Source organism: Candoia aspera, chromosome 2, assembly GCF_035149785.1.
Source record: "Candoia aspera isolate rCanAsp1 chromosome 2, rCanAsp1.hap2, whole genome shotgun sequence".
NCBI lineage: Eukaryota > Metazoa > Chordata > Lepidosauria > Squamata > Boidae > Candoia > Candoia aspera.
The window spans coordinates 79,261,385-79,284,089 of NC_086154.1; positions in this window are offsets into that span (position 1 = coordinate 79,261,385).

Consider the following 22,705-nt stretch of genomic DNA (forward strand, 5'->3'; position numbering starts at 1 on the left):
CAACGCCCAGAGGAACTCCTCGAGATTTTCCAGTTCAGGCGCTTCCGACTGGCACATCTGGACATACCAGTCTGCCGCCCTCCCCTTCAGTTTGGTGGCAATGGTGATGATTCTTGCCTTCTCCGATTGGAAAACCGCCCCCCATTCCTCCATATAGGCTTTCGCATTCGTCAGGAAGAACGAGAGTTTGGTCGGGTCCCCATCAAACTTGACAGGGAAGTCTCGCATGCCGCCTCCCGCCGGGCTGCGCCCCACCGCCGGGGCTGCTGCGGCTGGTGCTTCCCTGACTCGGGGCGGCACGGGGCCCCGGGGCGATCGCCCAGGCGATGCTGCGATTTCCATCTGGACCGACTGGTCCCCTTCGCGCCTCCGCACCACCCGTCGCCGTTCCGGGGTCAGCCCCTGGGAAGAAGGGGTTGAATGCCTCTGGCTTGATTCTTCCCGGACCTCTCGCAACGAGGTTACATCCAAGCTCAGCTGTTTCAGGATAGCCTCCAACGAATCCATTTTCGACTCCAGCACTCGGATCCGATCCGGAGTGGGTGAGCCCTCCGTTGGCTGCACCTGCACCACGTTGGGGGATAAGGGGTATCTCTGCCTCCAGGATGGGCCCCCCGCTGCTGTGGCATCTCCTCGGGTCTCATCCCAGGTGAGCAGCTCGCCCGGAGAATTCACGGTGGTCTCCGGGGCCGTTTTCAGCCCCCCGGCTTCGCTCTCCGACTCGGAGCTCGCCTCCTCTCTGATGGCGGACAGCTCCCCACCTTGGGACGGTCGGCCGGACGGCCTCACGGTCGAGTCCAGTTCCCCTTCCTCCATCATCACGATGTCGGGTTCGGTCATCGCGGGCTCTCTCCCTCACAGGTTAGACGCTTGTCTTTCCTGGACAGGGGCCAGCGGAGTTAGGAACTGAGATTCTCAGCTTTATGTAATGATTGCCCTAGCCCCAAATACTCAGACTCACAAGAGGATGCTAAATGAAATCTGATTTATTAGAGTACTAAAGACAAATACAGAGAAAGCTGAGAATGAGCAAAAGCGCGCCAAATACAAACTTAAACCCTTGCTTCAAACGTATCCCGCCTCCCTCGTAACAGCCCCGCCCGGCACAGGTGCTAGCAATCGTCAGAGTTGCTAGCCTGGGAAAGTAACCTTGAGCGCAGTAGATAACACAAATACATTCCAAAGCAAAGCCAAAAGATAATCGTTCCCATCCTCCTTAGACAAATGAAACACGCATCCAATTAATGACATGCGAAACGTTACGATGCATCAAATACATTGAAACGGCGCACATGACACCAGCTAGCAGAAGGCTACCAGATCTAGGCTACCTAAATGGTTAGAGTTGTCTGGTATCTCTTTGCTGCCATCTAGTAATCATCTGGATATTTGCAGCCCAGATCTGACAGCTCCATAATAGTTCAAAACATCTGGATTGGACCAGTGTTCCTTCTCCTAAACTAAACAATGAGTTAAAATCAGACTTTTTTCCTTTTTCAGTATTGTCGAGTCTTAGCCATGGAAGCCAGCTGGGTAGTCCATTTCCTCTTAGCCCTGGGAAGAAGGCAATGATAAACCACTTCTGAAAACTGCATGGACTTGTCCGTCCAGTCTCCAGGAGTCAAGAGTGGCTCAAAGCCCACCCACCCCTCACCCAGGGCAACAAAAGATCCACATCCACATCTGCGTCAGTGGGGCCATCAGTCAGAGAGCTCCTTGAAAATCTTGAAGCCCTCTCTTGCCTTCAGCATTATCAATAATGCAGTCTTGTTGCTTCCCCTACAAAAAGAAAACAACAACAACAAAATCATCAGCTGTTCCATAACAACAGCTGAATAGCTGGGATAAAGTTGCTGGGTCAGTTACAAAATAGTACTCTTGCCTAGAAATGGTGGATGTTTGATTTTTTCTTTTTTTTCTTTCGGAGTGAGGATTCATTTGGCACAGAGACAGCCAACGATACAGCTTACCTTTTCTCCATCTCCTCCACAGGCATCCCTGCCCCCCGATTTGCTACTGCCACAAACTAGTTCCATAGCGATAAATAATGAATAAAAATAATCTATCTATCTATCTATCTATCTATCTATCTATCTATCTATCTATCTATCTATCTATCTATCTATCTATCTAATTTATCCCTGCCCATCTCCTTCCCCCGTCGGAGGCCTCTGTTCCAAAGAGAGTGACTGAGCATGCCAGAGTGCTCACTGCACTGCCTGTGTTTAAAATAAAATAAAGCTGGGCAGAGAGTTGGGTTTGTTTCAAAATAACAGCTTCAAGACATGCAGGAGCACAAATATAGCACCTGGCTGGAACTGGTTAAACAGCTGTGATGCAGCACGCCACAAGCCATGTGGACGTGTTTTACATCTGAAATGCATTTGGCTCACTTCAATATTATTTTACATCACCATTTAAGGATTCCTCTCCCTGTCTTCCCTCCTCACTTCCGAAGAGAATTCCTGACTCTCCTCTGGGGAGTTGTAGGAATGAGCATCTGTTCAGAAACAGGCTGAAACATCTGCAACATTTATTGGTAGCCTTTAAGAACTTGAAAGGCAGCTTCAGCAAATGCTCGTATAAAACCTTGATGTTTGCTTAGTTCAAGAAATGTGCCAGGTTTCTGAAAATGTTAAGCCTTTTCACTTCTAAACATAAAACCCTTATATTCTCCTATCTAGGTCAAGCTGGGAAAATTGAAGATTTTAATTCATACAATTCAGCAAGTTATCCAGTTATCCCAGTTTTGGGGGGAGTCCCCGTTTTGGGGGGAGATGGGCGGTGATAGAAATTTGAGAAATAAATAAGTTATGTGTGTGTGTATATCAGTGTAAAGCTGAAAAAGTGAAGGAATTGTACAATTAAAAAGATATGTAAAAAAGGAGGAACTTCATTTGAAATGGGTAGTTATAGATAGATATAGATGGATTTTCTATTTTCCAGTCTATCTCCTCCCTTCCTCCCTCCCTCTCCTAAATTAGGTATGATTGAGTAACCACATTTGGTATGACATACTTGCTCTATTCATGTTTAATTGGGAACTACAATAAAAAGTTTTTCTGAATGACTAGAGTTTATTCTTCCTGCTACCTCTGTCTTATCATTCTGTGCTATGCCACTCCAGATATTTTTCTCAGATATTTTTAATTGAATCAATCAGCAAGAAAAAATATTTGACATGTTGTAATGCAACACATTAAGGTCTGGACAGGGGAAGATTCTGTTTTGTTTTTGTTTTTTTTGATGGGATGGGGGGAATCAATTCTCACACCTGGTTTTTAGAAGCATGAGATGGAAAAAGCAAACATTGCTTCCCCATCAGGTAGAATTTCTTTATCAAATATAATCTCCTTCATAAAAAACTCATGTTGTTATTCTGTCAAAATTAACAGTTAATTTTAGATTAAAATGTAACAGTGTTTGTTTATTACTTTTATTTCTATACTACCTAGCTTCTAACACTCTGGGTCCAAGGCTGCTTATTACTTAATAAATTGAATTTAAAATTGTTTGATAATACATGGAGAGTTTCATACACTAAACAAAATAGATGTGAAATGACACGAATAGAGATTCATTGTCATTAATCTGTTTGTCTGGGGAATCGTGGAACGGAACAAAAGGAATCAATTTACTGAATGGCCTAAGTAAATATCTAATAGAAAGATAAATTCTGGGTTTAAGTGGAAATGGTAAATAAATGGTGGCACAAATGAGTGGAAACATAAATACGCAACAATTGCAGAGAACTGCTAGGCTGAATGGACCTTAATTTTCATATTAAATCAAAATATATAAGCAGCATAAATTAAAGACAAAGCAGAGCAAAGAAGAAAAAGAAGAGGAAGATTGTTATTTACTACTCAGTTATTACTCCTGCTATCCCATTTCTCTTCTCAATTTGATTTGAAATAAATTAAAATGAAGAGCTGGGATTTATTGGGATGGACATACAGTAGGTTGCAACCTAATATTCCACTCCAAATATTGTGATTTGCATTACCATAAAAAAGATGGAAGGTTTTCCCCATTTTCCCACTCTGCTGTAAGCAACTTGACAAAAACCATGAAGTGCATTAATATATGAAAGAATATGCACTGTTAACATTTTGTGTATTTACTGTCTTTGACAGTCTTTGTAAAGTGCTATGACTACAATATACTATATTGTTTATGTACAGTATGTTTGTTCTTTAAATATTCTGCATCTCTTATTAAATTCCCTACAAACTATTGTATAAAATTCACTGCTGTTCATGAGAAATATTGGCAATTTTAGAAAAATGGATTGGATACAAATAAGATATTGTCACAAGCAAAGCTTTGCAGAGGCGTCTAGTTGGTTGCATAATATCACAAACTCATAGCTTGTGATCATTATTTGAATAGCTAGAAACCTAGGATTCCTTCCAAAGTGAGAAAAATCTGTTTAGATTCCTAGGTAGTGGACTTACAAATTCCTACAGTGGAAGAATGGATGATAAAATTAATGGAACTGGCAGAGATGGCGAAACTGACTACATGGATTAGAGAAAATAATTTGTCTGGTTTTGTTTCTACTTGGAAACTACTTCTGGACTTTTTACTTGTAATTGAAAAAGATGAAGTTGTGATTTGGGGATTTGATGATTAGGTATAAGATTGTAGAAATAATGTGTATTATAGTTAAATTTAGAGTAAGAGGTTAATATATTTTTTATTTGTATTTGTACTGGAGAAGGTTGGAAGTCACTGTTTATGCTGGGGTTTTTTTTTGCACTTTTAAGTTTGTCTCTCTTTTCTTTACTCTTTCTTTAAGCTTTTTCTATCTTTTTCTATTTTATCTATATGTTGAAAATTTAATAAAGTTTCTTTTTTAAAAAAAAGAATAATCCATATTCCACCTAAAGCAGTCCTTTTTTTTTTTAATCCATTCAATTGTGTCTGATTCTCAGAGACTGCCTAGACAAATCCCTGCAGTTTTCTTGGCAAGGTTTTTCAGAAGTGTTTTTCCCTTGCCTCCTTCCTAGGGCTGAGAAAGAATGACTGGCCCAAGGCCACCCAGCTGGCTTTGTGCCTAAGGCAGGACTAGAACTCATAGTCTCCCAGTTTCTAGCCTGATGCCTTAACTGCTACACTGAACTGTCTCTCAAAGCAGTCCTTATCTTGGTTATTTTATGATCACCTAAATTATATATGACTCTTCAAAGACAATCCATTATCAGCTATTGACTTTTTGGGGTGGAGCTCAGGCAGGAAAAAGATACTTAAGGAAGATAAAAAGTTCCAGCAGTTGGATGTACTAGAATAATTGAATTTTAAAGCATTTTTAAAGCCAGGAAAATTGATAGATTTGTATTTTTTATTTTCTTGCTGAATTTGTTTATTTATTGTAAGCTATTTGCTTCTACTATTAAAACCCTCTCCAAAGGGGCTCCCAAATTATTATTTCCTCAGGATATGAAAAATAAAATGTAAAATCATAAAATAGCATGGTAGCATAATTATAGTGACAGGTTGTTTACCTGTCATTATAGTTATTCAAGTGATCATCTGTACATTCAGACTGATAGACTTAATGCCATACAGTTTCATGTTTCCCAACATTTCTCTAGCTCAGCTGAAAGAGGGAAAGTCTCCCCTTTCCACGTGCCTATATAACTACCAAGAAGCCTCACTTCTTCTTTGTCACAATATGTTGCCTGTGATGCAGAAAGAACCTCTGCAGAAAGGATGGTGGAAGATCATGTGAATACAGAGATGATCATTCAGCTAATCACAATTACAGGTAAGCAACCTGTCATTATTCTTTGTGGTCCTTCTACACAAGGTAAACTTATCTGACAGTGCTAGATAGATCGTTCTAAGATAAGATGGATGAAAGCACAAGTCTGCTGAATGACCCATGAGCTCATTCTCTAACATTGGGGGGGTATGTTGTTTCATAGACATTCAAGTAGTAGATAGTGCTGCAGCTTTACAAATGTCCTGAAGCATCTGTGAAGGCTGTAGAGGGGGCAGTCACTAAAGGCTGCAAACCAGTACTTGAGATGAATGAGATAAGATCCAGCAGCAAAAACACTGCAGGAATACCCTGATGCTGGCTGCAATGGCCCGAGTCCAGGAGCCTTATAGAAGATTGTTGCAGTGCAATAGGCAATGATGAACATTGAGAGAATGCTAGGGAATAGTTACATTGGACAATATCCCTGAAAAAAGCAGAAGTGACTGTCGGCAACAATGTAAAATCAGTATCGATGACAACTTTGTCCATAGGTAAGGCTAATCCATCCCAAAGCTGCAAAATTCACTCGTCCTGTGGGCAGAAGTTATGGCTATCAGGAATGCACCTTTCAGGATGGAGAGATGCAAAGGAGGGGGGCATAGGCTTGAAGTAATGAGCAGTTAACTGAGTAAGGATAATTTAGTGACTGCAAGAGGGAAGCATTTTCAGGGTAGGCAGAAATGAATTGTGGAGACAGATATGACCACTTAATTATAGCAGCACAAACCAGGTGCAAAACAGCCAGATAAACCTTTAATGAGGATTTGGAAAGGTATTTATGTTTGAAGCTCGAGACCAACAACAACAAAAAATCAACAACCTAGAACTGTGTCATGAAGAGAGGATTCGGGTTTAGTCCATCTGGAGAGGCAAAAAGAGAAAAGTTTTTTTTTCACACTCAATACACAGCTTTTGAGAGGATTCTAAGAAGTCTATACAGCAACTGAGTTGATCCCTTGGATCCTCCAGATGGTCAGGAGATGTAGCAATGGGTCAGGATGTAGAATCTGCCAAGAGGTAATCCCAAAGGGGATGTGGGTGATAATCACCGCCCTTCCAAGCATAGGAGGGGACTGTGAGGATCGTGGGGTCAGATATCTCAATAGTAAGGACTCTCACTGCAAGCAATTCAAGTCTTAAGAAAGAATTTCTTTATTGCAATACAGTCCCTATCCATTCAAAGACTCAAGTGAATCAGATTCTCTAAATCCCTCCTTTATCTTGCCCCTTTCTCCTGCCTTTTGTTTGAAATTGAATATTTACAACTGCTTTCAGTTTTACAACGTCGTTCCCAGCTGCATTCCTCAGTGTCCTTTTTCAGATAAGGCACTAGCCACAACAGCTTGGCTCCATCATAGCTTGGCTCCATCTCTGCTGGGTCGATTGGTGATGTCTTTGTTCTCAAGCAGTAATTAGCCTACCCCCCCTCCCTCCTTACAATCCCTGACAAAGGAGAAGAACCAGAAGTAACTTTATGGCTTCTGGGACGACCCTCTGACAGGGACAAATCAAGGTTGTCACGGTCGCCATGGAAGTGCTATGATAGAATCAATGTTGCCAGCATGGATCCACATAATGAAGTTAGCAGAGGAGAGGGAGAAAAGATAGAAAACAGAGTTCCCTGCCAGTGGAAGAGAAAACAAGGTTATTGGACAGGCTACTTTACTTATATGATGACATTGGGCAGTATATTTGTCCACAAACAGACCTTTGGAAGGTTACCCCCTAAGGCAAAAAAAAAAGAGGGTACAATCAAACTGGGATCTAGCATCCAGTTGACTCACAACTGAGGTTCTGCTGATCAAATCCATTACAGTGATGATAAAGCTTGTTGACACTGGTGTTGATGAAGACTCCAATGTACATGGGATGCTGGCATGGTGTAGAGAGGATTTGTTCCAATTCATATGAAGGCCCAGGAGCTGGAGGGTAACAAAAGAGTGTTAGCAAGTTGGCAAGAGGAGGCTGCCCTATGAGGTCTCCTCTCTTGAGTTGCTCACCTCCCTGATATGGAGGTTCTCTCTTTTTATACCCTTCAGCCTACAAAACTGTCACTGCATTGATCTGTGTAATTCATTGTACCTTGAAAGTTATGTATATCAGTATTGTTAGGTTTAATTCTTCATACAACACCAAGTACTTTGGCCAAAATGAAATAGAGGCAATGCAATGCATTCCTTAGCAGCAATAGGGTTGGGGCAGGTGATGCTTAGGGTGATGGACCTTGACAGGATGGTGAGTCAGAGCAGCTACTTGAAAATACCACATGCTAATGCTTGGCTTAAGAGGTAGAATGTGATTTTAAGGTAAGATCTCATCTTAACAATAGGTGACCGTAACTGGACTAACAAAATAAAAGTACACAGTGCCAAAATTCCTTCAACAAGGGATTTTATGGAAGGTCAAGGTCATTTGATGGGACAGGTGTGGTGATGATGTTGATACTGATGATACTCTATTAAGCATCTCCACCCAGGTGATGATGTTGAGGCGCTAAACCTGTGCCTGGAAGCTGTGTGAGTCTGGATGGGAAGGAATCAGCTCTGACTTAACCCTAGCAAGATGGAGTGTTTTTGGCTTTTGTGATGTGTCATCTTTGATCCTGAACAGGGTTGCACTTCCCCAGACAGAGTCAGTGTGCAATTTGGGGGTCTTCCTGGACTTGCTGCTCAAGGAACAGATGGCGGCTGTGGCCAGGGGAGCCCTTGCATAGATTTATCTTGTGCACCAATTGCACCCATTCCTGGATAGGGAAGTCTCTATGGTCACTAATGTCTTAGTCACTTCCTGGCTGGACTATTGCAATGTGCTCTACATGGGGCTGTCCTTGAAGACTACTCAGAATTTACAACTGGTCCAAGATGTAGCAGTGTGTGTAGTGTTGGCCACTGTTGCCTGAGCTTCACTGGTGCCCAGTTTTTTTTCTGGGTGCAATTCAGGATGCTGGTTATCACCTTTAAAGCCCTACATTGGCCAGGTTATTTGTAGGACCCCTCTCCCTGAGGATATTTGTCCACTCAACCAGGTTGGATAACAGTGGGCACACTCCAGGTCTCTTCCCTTAAATGTCATCATCTAGTGGGACCTAGGAAGAGTGCCTTTTTAATAGTGGCCCCTGTCCTGTGGACTTGGCAGGCCCCCAATCTTTTTGCCTTCCAGAAGGCAATAAAGAACTGGCTGTTCTCCCAGATGCTGGAATATAGTAAGATGGGAGCCTGTGGATGTTCTTTTTGGAGGGATCTAAGAGGGATGGCTGAAGTGCCAGGTTTGTGTTTTGTGCTTTTTATTGTTTCTTGTTTTTATTGTTGTTGTGAGCCACCCAAAATTGTGTTCTAAGATGGGTAGCCACACAACTCTTGTAAACAAACCATCTCAGAAACAGTTAGGTGGTTTGTGTTCCTTAAATGCTGAGCATCTTTTCAGAGGAACACCTACAAAGCACACTTTGCACAGCATGCCACCAAAGATCTCACCAACTCTGGTCAATAAAGATGTTTTATTGGCACTATGTTGCTTTCTTCTCTTTCCTGCAGGAAAGGCAGAATAGGAAGGCAGAAGGTGTGGAAGTTCTCCCCCTCTTCTGCCTTCCTAGGATCTCTGCTGGCCTGAAAAGATGGAGCACAGCTACCTTCTTCACTCTCCTGCCTTAATTCCCAAACGTTTGCTACTTCATGACTGTTTTCTTCAGTTTGCCTCAGGGTAGAGCTGAGCTGGTGGAGTTAAAACATCTTAAAGCCCCAGAGTATGAAGGACGTAAAATAAGGGAGGGGAATGAATTTTGCTTTAAATCACTGCCAGCTTCTTTCAAGCTCTTGTGGAATGCTCTTCTCCTTCCACACTTTATAATAAAACTGAAAAGTATGTGGCATCTTTAGTTAGCCAGTTTACATTTTACTTATTTATTCAAATGAGTACTCAACATCTTTTTAGAAATTGTGTATAGGCACATGAACATCTGTATGTGTGTAATCACTTTCACAAAGATCTCTTTTCACTGATCAATTTTAGAGGGATTATAATGGGAAATTATAATGGCACCTACAACCAGCCACCTCCTAATTTTTTAAGGCGGGGAAAAAAAAGGAGCCTAAAAGCCTGCCTACGGTCTCGTAACTTAAACAAATAAAGGGTTAAAGTACACATTAAGTGATTTTTAAATAACAGAACTGATGCAGAAGTCACATTATTAGAATAAAAATCTTTCCAAAGAAAAATAATTGAATGAGAAAAGGGATGAAGATGGAAATGGATGAAGAAACTCTGGATTGGCAAAATTACAAAATGTGAGTAGATTCAAGCAGACATGAGAATGTGATACGAAGAGAAAAATGTTTTACATAAACAGGGCCAAGGGTATGCAAAAATATACAGACAGAAAAAGAATTGTTATATTAATGTTTTGCAGAAAAAGAAGTCAGAAGAGAGGAATAATCATAATCATAATCATGAATATGCTGCCCAACTCCCAGTGATTTTCGGAAGAGAAAGTAAGTTGACTAATTAAAAACCAGACTCAGTAAGAAGTGAGCAGGTAATAGAAGAAAAAAAATGTTAGGGATGGGAAGCAGAATCAAAGTGTGGACCATCATTTTCATTTTACAATAGAACACAGTGTATAGAAATTAAAAACTTCAAATGGACAAGAAGAGGCAACTGTTTTAATAAAGGACAAAAATATCTTCCTAGTATAGATATATCCTAAGTGGTTATTGATATTTTCTAGACTGGATAAACATAAGAGTAGTACTGGTCCTACTTTTTACTGATCCAGTAAAAGTAGGGGAAATATGCTGATTGTAATTTTATCTTCATTGACAGATGACAGAGCTTTTATAGTTAGTATTCAGCTGTTTCATGAAGTACAAGTTGGAGGAGAGGCATCCCAGAAATCCCTGTATTTCAAAATAGCTGTCTTCGTTTCTGGAATGGAGAGGATTTCTGTTGAAAGAGAATGCCTCCAATTATTGAAATATGTTGGTGTGGCCTCAGCCTAAATGTTCTGTGGGTAGAGCTATTATTACAAGGAAATACCTGACAGTGTGAAATATCACAGTTGGGTGTGCAAGGCCATGGATCAGGAAGATTGCCTGAATTAACTGGACTTTATGATGAATGGCAAAGGCAGATGCTTTCAAAGAGGCAGAAGAGGCTGGCAGGGATTTGATTAGCTCGGATATATTGGATGTAAAAGAGTTGGAGTGGCACCTCTTTTTTCACAAAATGGCAGAGTGTGTGTGGCTCTGAATAGGGTTTAACAAGAGGAGACAACAGACTAATAGAGAAGGTTCAGCCACTGCAAGGAGTAATTTGATTGCCAGAATCTTAAGTCAGCAATATATAAGAGACCATTGTAATCCTCAAAGAGAAAGAGGAACAGCAGAGAATTTCACACTTCTAAGTTGCTGAAAAAAAGTGTTTCCAGTGCTGCTTTCTACTTACAGGGCTATTCAGTGATGCTACCTGGCCAAATTCTGTAACTGCAAATTTAAAAAGTCAGGCAAATTTATTCAATCCCTGTTGAACAACTGGTTAAAAAAAAAATATTGGTAGTGGCGGATGAATGTTGACTTAACAGCAAAAGAACAAAAAAGATTGATGGGTGCTTTTTGTCTTTGTGCACCATGCAGCAGAATGGTGAGCTAAGTAGCCTTAGCCCATTATCACTGAAACACAGATAGCTCTGTGTGCTAAATATTATAGGAGTTCTAAGTCATAATTGGTACTATTTGAACACATTGACATTGGAGATCTGACTTTAATAACTGGAAATTATTGTGAATGTGTTTCCTGACTATTTCGTGAAGGAAACCTTTCCTCAGTCAGAGCTCTGGACTTGACTATTCAAAATCTATCTTGACCAAGAGTTGTGACTTAGTAATCAAGCTGTCATTTGCAGACTCTGGAGTCCCCATGCTTTGATTACCCATTAGATGATTTAATTAGCTTAGAGGTCAGCAAGCATAAATAACTATTTTCTTTCCCTGAGTTTGTTATTTATGCTTGCTGACCTCTAAGCTAATTTATTTATCATATTTCTTCCCTGCCTATCTTGTATTACGACTTTGGGCGGTTTACAAACAGTTAAAAATCAAAGTTTAAAATATCATTAGAATAAATACAATATAAATATAAATATAAATACATAAATATAAAAATGCAAGAGTGTAACCAGCTTCCTAAACAAAATAGATTCTACATTCAAGATATATGAACCATGCCTCAAAAATACCAAAGCAGCTTTGGCACTTAGCATTTCCATTACAAACCTAGCTTCTTGTATAGGTCCCAGGAATTTTCCAGGAATAATTCAAAGCCTTTATAGTTATTGTTTGCCCAGTATTAACACCGTTTTGAACAGAATCCCTAAGCGAGGGCTTATAATAAAAGTACAGCTATATTTTTGAAAAGAAAAACAGATTGAATAACTTATAAACTCAGGACAGCAGTTCCCCCTCCAGGACTTTTAAGTGTGATTTCAGATCCCTTGCATAGTTGCTTGATCATTGACAAAAGGTAAAAATGATTAATGGATGGAGAATAGTCATTTTAGCTGTATTTAACTCTAAAGCACTAACTTTAAATCAATTTAACTGACTTGATTTCATTTCACTTTAATTATACTTCAAGTTGAATTGAGTTTTTCTCTGGCCCCACCTGCTTCTTCGATTGGCTGTACTCTCCCTTCAGATGGTGGTTCCTGACATGCTTTTCCCAATCAGAAATTGATTTGAAAAATGTCTTATAGGTAATCAGGTAAGACTAAAGGTTCACAAATACACAAAAACACAAATGTTAATGCATGGCTCAATGGTGGTCAGGTTAGGAGGCTAAATTTAAAACCTTATTAAAGGAAAGCAGGAAAGTATGCTTCTCCTTCAAGATCAGTCACCGATGAAGTAAAATCCTGCTCTTTAGAAGCCTTGGGTGCAATATGTCATTCATGATAATCATACAGCATCTGAGATTTTGTGATGCAGTTCTGTGTGAATTCTTCATCAGCACCATGGGATTTGATGACAGGATGTGATATAGATTGGTGTAATCAGTTAAAATATTGTGAAGCTACAATTCCTGTTGCCATGGCATTGAAAAATACGACAGGCCTCCTTGAATGGATGTGTCTGCTGCAGCTATGACAGAAAATTGTGTACCTTGCTTGGATCTGTAAAAGATTTCTGCCTTCAAAGAAACCAGCCTTTTCAGCTATATAGTAGTGGCAACTTTCAGCTATACTACATGAACAGAGGCCTATGAAATATTTTGTCAGACTTTAGTATGTTAGTACTACAGTGGGGTAGGGAACTTGAAAGCCATGAGATGCACAAAGTCCTTGTCCATAAAAAAATATGGCCAATAGGGGAATTTTGCCCCATTTTTCTCATCGGCCATTAAATTATTAAGTCAGCTGGCTTACGGAGTGAAGATTGCCATTTTCCTATTAATTGCATAAGGAGCGGATGATCTCAAGCAAGATTACATAATCTTGATAATTATTGGTATCTCCCTTCAGATTTCTTTATCTTTAACTGGACCTGGAATAGGTAGACTGTTTATTGGGGGACTGAACTTCAACACTCATTCATTCATTCATTCATTCATTCATTCATTCTCCAGAGATTCCAGATGGATAACACTCAAACAAACCCTCCTCAAATATTAAGAATTATCGCAACAGATATAGAACAATAATCAAATGGTTATTGATTTGATAAAATCACATGTGTGGAGTAAAACAATCCATACAACAGTTTTTAATCACCATATGCTCTTTTAAAAAAGCCAGTTGTCACTTTGCAAAAGATAGGAGTATGGAGGCCATATAGATTTCAGGTGACAGCATGTACCACACAGACAGGGCACTTTTTGAAAAGGCTGGTTTATGATCTGTTAAGAAATGGGAAACCAAAGCATCCCTCCAAGGATGGACTGAATGGGATGGATAGGAGGTGGTGACACAGGTAACCTGGACATAGCCGTGCAGGGCCTTATAGATAATAACCAGCATCTTACGTTAAGCCACAAGAACTGACAACCAATGATGTAATGCAATACTGAGGTAGTGCTGCCATACAGAACCTCACCTGCCACCATACAGGCTGCTGCATTTTGAACCACTGAACGTTTTCTTGGTAATCCTCAGGAAGGATTAGCCTCAGTAGTCCAGCTCTGAAGTAATAAGAATACAAGTCATTCTTCTAAGGCCTTCTGCTCAGAAAATGGCTTTAATTCATGCACCAGCTAAAACTGTGCAAAGGCCCTTCTAGCTAAGCCCTCCACCTGCCATTCTAGCAGGAAGTTTGAGTCTAGGAGGATCTTAGGTTGCAGACCTCATGCTTCAGGTAGAATGTAACCCCATCCAGGGTTAGCATAAGGGCCAGCAGAGAACCAGCTGGTTTCTGTACAAACAGCCTTGTTGGGATTCAATTTCAGCCTGTTCATCCCATCCAGATTTTTATAGTTGCCAAAGATATCTCCTGCATAGCCTAGGATGTAGATGTATGGTTCTGTATAATGTGCACATTGATGGTACACACCCTAAACTGACAGATGACCGCTCCTACCAGTTTCGTATTTTAAATAACATGGGACAGTGCCAAGCCTTGTGGCACTCCAGTAGCCAACTGGAATCACCCACTTAGAAAAGAGAACTCATTGTGGAACAGTGTTCTGCCATCTCCCAACCCTTGCTGGTGTTCCAGACAGTTACCATAATTAATGGTATCAAATGCCACTGAGATATCTAAAAAGACCAAACGAGTTGCACTGCCTCCACCCAGGGCCTGTTGGAAGTCATCCACAAGGGTGACCAATGCCATTTCCATTCCATATTTAGCCCTGAAACCTATCTATAGAGGAACCAGATAGTGTGATCCTTGAAGATTCTCTGCAACTGCAACCTGACCACATTTTCCAAAATCGCCCTTCACCCCCCACCCCAGCTGTCTGAAGAAGTCAGGTAGGGCAAGCATCCAACCCATTGACTTCTAAGGGCATGGTAGATGGAGCCCTATTGATAACAGACTATCTTATGCAATCTAGGATACATAGCTCATGTACAAGGTATCAACTTTAAATCAACTCTTTTGTTGATTAGGCATTCTTACAAAAGAGGGGTTATGTTAATCTGGGAAAAAAGGCAAGTGTCAGCTTTGTACAGAGTGTTTTTTTTGATGATAATCCTTGTACTGAGGAACCATTTCATAGAATCATTGAACCATAGGATTGGAGATGAGCTAAGAGGTAATCTAGTACAACCCTCTGCTCAGGGCTAAATTTTTCAGACACTCTACTTACCAGGCAGCTGATCTTGAAAGCAAAATGTTTTGAGAGCCCTGATAGCATTATATTTTATATAGGTTTTGAAGGGTTATGCCTTGGTTGCAATGTTACTGCAAAGAGCCTAAGGAAAAAGTGAAGCAGAGGTCCTACACAGAACAAGAGCATCTTTCATATAAACTTATTTTAACTGAGCAGCAGAATAACAGACAATTTTTCTTGTTTAAGAAATATGATAAGTTTTTTTTTTTTCAGCTGCAGATATTTCAGCTGCAGAGCTCACAGTGAAATATCCCATAATGATACAGGGCTACATGGAAGCAGATTTTTTTCAAGTCCTCTCAATACATTCTTTGCTGTATAACAAGAAATAGCATTTCTGGACTTCAAAGAATAAGTTAAGAGGGATTGTCTGGATTTTGTCCTTTAAATGAAAATGTGTGAACAACTAATAACTGTGAACTATATAACGATGTGTCAAAATTGTTGTTTTCTTCTAATATGTTAATTATGATTAAGCACAACGGCTGTGAAAACCTCTGAAGAGGTTCAAGCCTGATTGGAGGGCTGACCTATTGCTGACACTTCAAAAAGGTCACTGGAGCAATAGTGAAATGTTCTCTTTCTAAACATCCTGAACTTTCATCCTGTCCTTTTATGGACATCCTGGACTCAAAGCTATAACCTTTTAAACACCATGGCTGCGAACTCTGAGGGAAAATGCATTTTCTTTGCTGTTATATATGTGCGCCTTGTTGTATAGATACCTTTTTGAAGCTAATGTAACACAGACCTAGAACAAACAATATTGCCAAGTGCTGGTCTGCAGCTACATAATTGCAAACTTATAATGCCTTCCCTGAGACAATCATATTATACTTTGGGGAGAGGTTCCATTCACTCCTCCCTCTTCCTCTTCCCTTTCCTCCTCCATAATTATGTAGACACAGCATAATTTTTTTTTAAAATAATTGACTGGAAAAGTTTGTATTTCTCCTTGATGCTCCCAGGAAAGTCTTATTGGCGATCTCTCCCCAAGGTCACAGCCTTCACAACTGAGTAAAAATGTTTCTTGTTACATAGACTCTTCCTCCAAGAACACAATCCATAAGTTACTAAATCTGAGGAAATTTTTAACTAATTCTTGTAGATGACATTTCTTATATATTATGCTCGGCATTCATTCCCAGGACAAACAGATGGTCAGCAAAACCAATTAACCTTTTCCCCTCTGCCTTTCAGACTCACAACATCTTCAAAGCCCACAGACAAATGAGCAGATATTATCAGGAGATTTCATGTCAGAGCATGATGAATAGGAAAGACTTGGCTGATGCACTTTGAACTTGCTCAAGTGGACCTCATGGCCATAACTGTGGAACACCTGAAAGTGAAGTCTTATAATTTGACAGAAACAGGTAACAAGGAAAAAAAGCCTTGGAACAAATGATTAATGCTTGTATTTTCCCTCTTAATCCTGAGAGAAAAGACTGTATAACTACACTTGATAGACTTATTTATTTTAAAGAAGAAATGGATGAATGAGGAAGATCAATGAAGTAATTTTTAAACATTCATTTTGACTAGAAATTTTGGGGGCTATGTGAATATTTATGCCATGCTACCAAGCAAACACAAATTCATCTACTTGCTTTAGTTTTTCATCATTGATGTACTTGTATAATTTGTTCACTTATTGTTCACCTTGATTTTATTTTTAACACAAGTACTTTGGTATACTATACATCTAACATTCACTGCAAATCATCAGGTTCTCAACCAACACCATCTGCATGCAAAAGTATGTGTACATTTGCATTCACAACCAACATGCTTAAATGTTACAAGCATTCTTTATGCATTTACCCATAAATACATCAAACAGGCAAGGGATACCACATCTCATGGTCTCATTCCTTGCTCAGTGTAGCACCATTCATTAAGCATTCAATTTATTCTCAAAATGCTTTACTTCCTTTACCTACAGTATTGCTCATATCACATTCAGCAGTCAACTTTAGACTCGTAGTCATGTCAAGGTTCCATAATTCTAGCCTATTGACTTTATCATATGTTTTCTCTAAGTCAACAAACATGCAGTTAACTCTCTTTACCTCAATGCCTCTGGTTTCTCTTCAGATCGTAAAATCTTGTGCCTCATTTGTACATTTCTATGTGACCTACTGAATGGCAAACCTCTGGTATGGACATTTTGCTTATGGTCACTTCTCTTATTCTTTATGCCAAAATTCTGTGAAATATCTTTCCAGGCATTCTTAACAAACTAACCCTCCTGTGGTTTTTGTAGTCAATCCTTTATACTTTTCCCTTTGTATAAGGCATCGTATAATAACAATGTTCTTCTAATCAGGCATAGATGCAACCTTCACACATGTTAAACTGGTCCCACAACTTTCCATAAACAAACTATATATTTTAACATTTCTCCAGTTACAACCCTACACTTGTAAAGTTATTTTATTTTATTTGAGTTTGTTACAGCACTTATGACTTTCTTGTCATCAAATATTTACTTGGATTGATTGTGTGCTGTCAAGTAGTTTTGGACTCCTAGCAACCACATAGATAGATTTTCTCCATGATTTTATTTGGACACTAATATTTATTCATTTGAATTCCACTATTTGGAACACACTATAATCAACATACACATCTCTAAAGTATTAACATTCTTTCACTACAGTTTCATCCCAAATAGTTTAATCACTTTTATTTTTAATTCCATTAATTCTTCTGGAGGCTCCCTGTTTAGTCCTTTTCAGCCACTATAAATGTTTTATTTCCATCAACTTCATACTACATTTTGTTTTGCCTCTTTTAATCTTATCTATTCCTTGCTCTCTTTAATTGCATTCATTATTTATTTATTTATCAATTTTTTATCGCCGCCCATCTCCCCTCACAAGGAGGGGCTTGCACTCTTTGCAACTCTCTTATTCTCTGTATATACATTATACAATATATTTCATTCTCTTTTTCAGCAATCGTTTTCTTATATGTACTTTTCCCTAATTCACAGCCTTCTTCACTTCATCATTTCACCAAGCACCATTTTTTTGCTTCCCAATAGTTTACATACTTCTGTGACACTGGAAGACATAATTCTTTTTAGTCTGTTCCTCACCTTCTTTCTTTACATGAACTTTCCATTCATTCTGTTGGAAGATTAATTTGTCTTACATACAGGACACACACTTTATTTTCCTGCAATCGTACTTTCATTTTAGTTTCTTTCCTTTTTTTTCTTCCATGTCTATTTTCTATTAATACTAAAAAACAAACAAACCCTATTCAATGTCCAGAACTGCTTGTTACTCTTCACTAATCATTTCAAACTTTCATCATAAAAAGATCAAATGAATCATGCTTAATTTCATTCCTTTGCCATGTGTGCATATGAACAGTCTTATATTTAAACCATATATTTAAAAATACATTATCTAGCTTGTTCTAAACTCATCAATTACCATTCTTATTTATCCTTAGGTCTCTGAATAACCTATTCATTTTTTTCTGTGCTCTCTAATTTCATCCCCATTCACTCAATTATGATATCTAACAACTCCCCACCCTCAGATCATATTCATTGGAGAGTTGCACAATTTCCCCCAAATTCATCCTTGATTCTTCCATTATCACCATTCACTGGAGTATAACATGGAACTATTACCAATTTAGGAATTCCTGCTCTTACTTGCACTTAGAACATTCTAGTTGATACCAGTTCATGTTTTCTGACATACATTTTAGCTCTTTCATTATTACTTAACTCTACTTCCCTGCATGTATTCATCACTTCTGCTCTTCAAGATAAGACCATCCTCATTCCAATCTCTTACAGTCTTCTCTTTACTTTTATTGTCACACAAGTTATGTTTTCTTTTACTCATTAATTCATGCTTTTTACCTTTCTAACATTCCAAATTGCAATTTGCAGCTTGTAACCAAGTTGCCCTTGGTTATTACTAGAAGGGTCCATAAATATTGATTTCTATTACCAGTGATGTGCTATTAAATGTATGGCAACCAGCTCTGCCAGCTCCATTGCCACTGCCAAGCTGCGAGCTGCCAAACAGCTGATCTGCATGCTAGATGTCCTGGCTCAGCTCTTCCCTCAAATGGCTTGCAAAATTCTTGAAAATTTAATAATTGGCTCTCACAAGCCAGTATGTGCTGGCTCTAGCATACCACTGTCTACCACCCATCATGGTTTTGATCAACTGAACATTTAGTAAGACAAAAAAAGAGTAAAGCAGGTTGCCAACTTAAGTCATGTGTGGCATTTCCTGCTAATGATAATTATAGGTACTGGTCACCTTTGGCAGATTTTGGCCAGTATGCCACAAGTGCAATCAAAGCCCAGTTATACCGCCAGCTATTTATGCTACTCTATGTAAGCTAGAATTTCTGAAATAGAAATATAGAGTGTTACCTCACTCACTACAGGTAAATGTTAGTACACCATTTACATGTCACGTACTGACAAACATTCAGGATATGTCAGAAATCAGAAATAAAGATACAGATAGATGATGTAGATGTAGATGTAGATATCTTCCATACAGTTTATATTCTAAAACAGTAAATATAAGAACTACATTTCCCCCTGGTGGGAGGAGATGGGCGGTGACAAATTTGATAGATACATACATACATACATACATACATACATACTTTCCTAAGCACTGTTCTAACTGCTATTCTCTCCATTTTCAGTTAGGCTTGGGAAAATGCTGTCTTGATTGATCCGTAAAAGTAACTTAAATTCCTAATTTAAAAATTTATCATATCCACATGAAAAAACATGCTCTTTGTTCAATTCATAGCAATACCTCTTCTCTCCTCGCTGTGAATCAAGCTGTTACATCCCATGTTACAAGACATATTGTTCTCCCGTACCACATCTATTCCATCAGCAAATCATTTCCTGTCCATTTTATATCTAACCCACATGTCTATTTGTCCTTATCATATGGATTCAGATTCATGTTGTTACATGTATACCTGCAAGTTTGGAGCTTTCAGATAGCACTTTCAGTCCAGCATTGCTCAGGCTGAGCTAGCCAAAAAGTGCAGGCAGAGAACTCAAGCCAGTACACATTTTTTCTTTCTCTCCATTTCCTGAATTCACTGTCCTTCCTGTTGGAGATGGTAACAAATCAGCATGCCTCATTTAGCATATGTATGTGCGAGGAAGCTGTTTGTTGCCACCCCCACTTCCCCTCTCTCTCTTTTTCCTTCTTCCACCAACTGAGGAGGCAGCAAGCATGCTGCTCTCTCTCCCTCCATTATGGCCACATGCTTGGGCCTTGACGAAGGACTTTTCCCATTTTCTCCACGTAGCTCTTAGTAGCTATGAGGGCTGAGTTTATTAAGTTCAGGGAACAGAAGAAACAAAGAATCTTCATTTTTCTACTGAAGATGGATATAACTGAACCAAGAATAAAATCAGTAAGACTCTTTTTACTTTTAAACCTACTTTGTCTAAGTGTGTGGTTCTTTATGCTTGGGAGGGCTGAGTGTGTAAGATCAATAACCTGTATTTCTCTGACATGCTCATTAAAGCTATTTAAGATAATATTCTTTTTCTGTGGGCAGCTTCTCAACTGTGTTAAGCTCTGCTCCATTCAGTGGTCCTAGCTGTCCACTAATGGGTTCACTTCCAACTACCCATTAAATAACAAGTAGCTCATCCCCTTTCTTCATATAGGAAACAAAAAAGCTTGTAGCACCACATTCTTTACCCAGAAATTTGTCCACAAGTATTTGTGTACATGGGTTTACCACATAAATTTCTGGCACATTCTTCCTGATAGCCTACTATGGAGCCAATTACAAGAGAATCCTGAGTTTGGAAACTGTGACCAAATTTAGAGATGCCTCAAAACCTTTCCTTTTACCATGGCACTAGATAAGTCCTGTGAATTCCATTAGCACAAATTCTGAGCTATGGCAGCAAATTTGCCAGTGACCAACACTTAATTTTAGGATTTCTTCCCAGGCTGAGTTAAAAGAAATGTGAGCTGGGAAGTGGGAAGTATGGCATGAAGCCTCTAGTGGAAAAAAAAAAATAGCAACAAGCACAGGAAAAATGTATTGGAACAACCTTCTCCCTTATCCTGCAGTGAAGGACAAGGAAGAAGACAAGGAGGGAGAGGAGGAAAGCTATTTCTCCAGAAATCAGAGTGTGTGTGTGTGTGCGTGTGTGTGTGCGCACAGAGGCTATTATTACCATGTTTCTGTTAGCATCAGGCAGGGTTATATACAGAAGTGAGGTTTTGTAAAACCGTAGCATGTAGGTAGCATATATAAGAATATTTTGGGACAGCAATGACTTCAGCTTTCCTGTGGTTGTGCACTAGTCTAAAGCAGTGATATCTGAACACTGGAATCATAGGAAAATGTTCTACAATAGCCATATAGCTCTTGAGAGCCTTGTATATAATTCCCCCATGCAATCTCATAATTCATATATTACTGATAAGGTATGAAATCTGTTCAGGATCTAGGAGTATTACACTCTGTTGAAAGACGCAGGAGTGTGTGCACATGGAGATGCCCACACACTGATGACCTGTGTAAGTTAATGAAGAAGACTCAGGACAATTTTTGAAACACTGTTTTCTTGAAAGAGCGAAAGAGAGAGAATGAAGCAGAAAAATGATACTTAGGTATGGGGAATCATAAGAATATTTTGGTTGGGAAGACTAGCAAGAATGGAAATAAGTATTTATTTATTAATTATTTATTTACCATTCAAAGTTTGTTACTGCCCATCTCCCCCAAAAGAGGGACTCTGGGAAGTTTACAATAAAATTAATACTATAACAATAAAGGTTAAAATCCCATAAAAATAAAAAAAACAAGTTACAAATATAAAATACCATATAAATAAATATAGAATCCAAGTGGCTATAAACATTCCAATCTGGTGGGAGGGGCTCTAAGGCACAATTGGTATTCTTTACCAAACTCTTGTTTTTAAAAAAAAAATTCTGGCATTCTTCATAAATACAATCTACAAGTCGCATTTAGCCAATCTGTTTGGAAACCAACAAATATTTCTCTATATTCAGTGCACACGGAAGCTAATAAAAATGGAGGACCAAGCATGATATACAACCTTGAGGAAATAAAAGGAAATGTTAAACCACCTGCTTTTGAGCAAACATGTCTGCTGGAACTTTACATAAGCTTTCATTCTAATCTCACTCTTTGAGAGGTCAGTGACTATCTGAAAGCACTGTATTTATCTTGAGAAATGCACTGTACTTTTGTCAAAGATGCAATGAATGGTCTGTAATTTGATGCCTTCACCTATAACTACAGCTGGTAATGGGCGTGAGTCCTGTCAGACATGTGGCAGAAATCAACATCTAAGAAAGATAGGAAAGATATCAAACAGCCATAATTTCTCTTTAGAAGCCTGTTCAGTGGGAGAACAGAACCATCAAGGCTTTTTCTAAGTGTGTGCATTGGTATTTTGGTTAGCATGCAAGAGAAAAGCACTTCAATTCAAGTAATGTAAATTCATTTGGACTAGTGGTTGCAGCAGTGGCTCATTTTAAACTCTAAATTATATTTTATTAACATAAAGTGCATATACTTCCATTCTCAAGACACTGTATTTGAGTATCATAG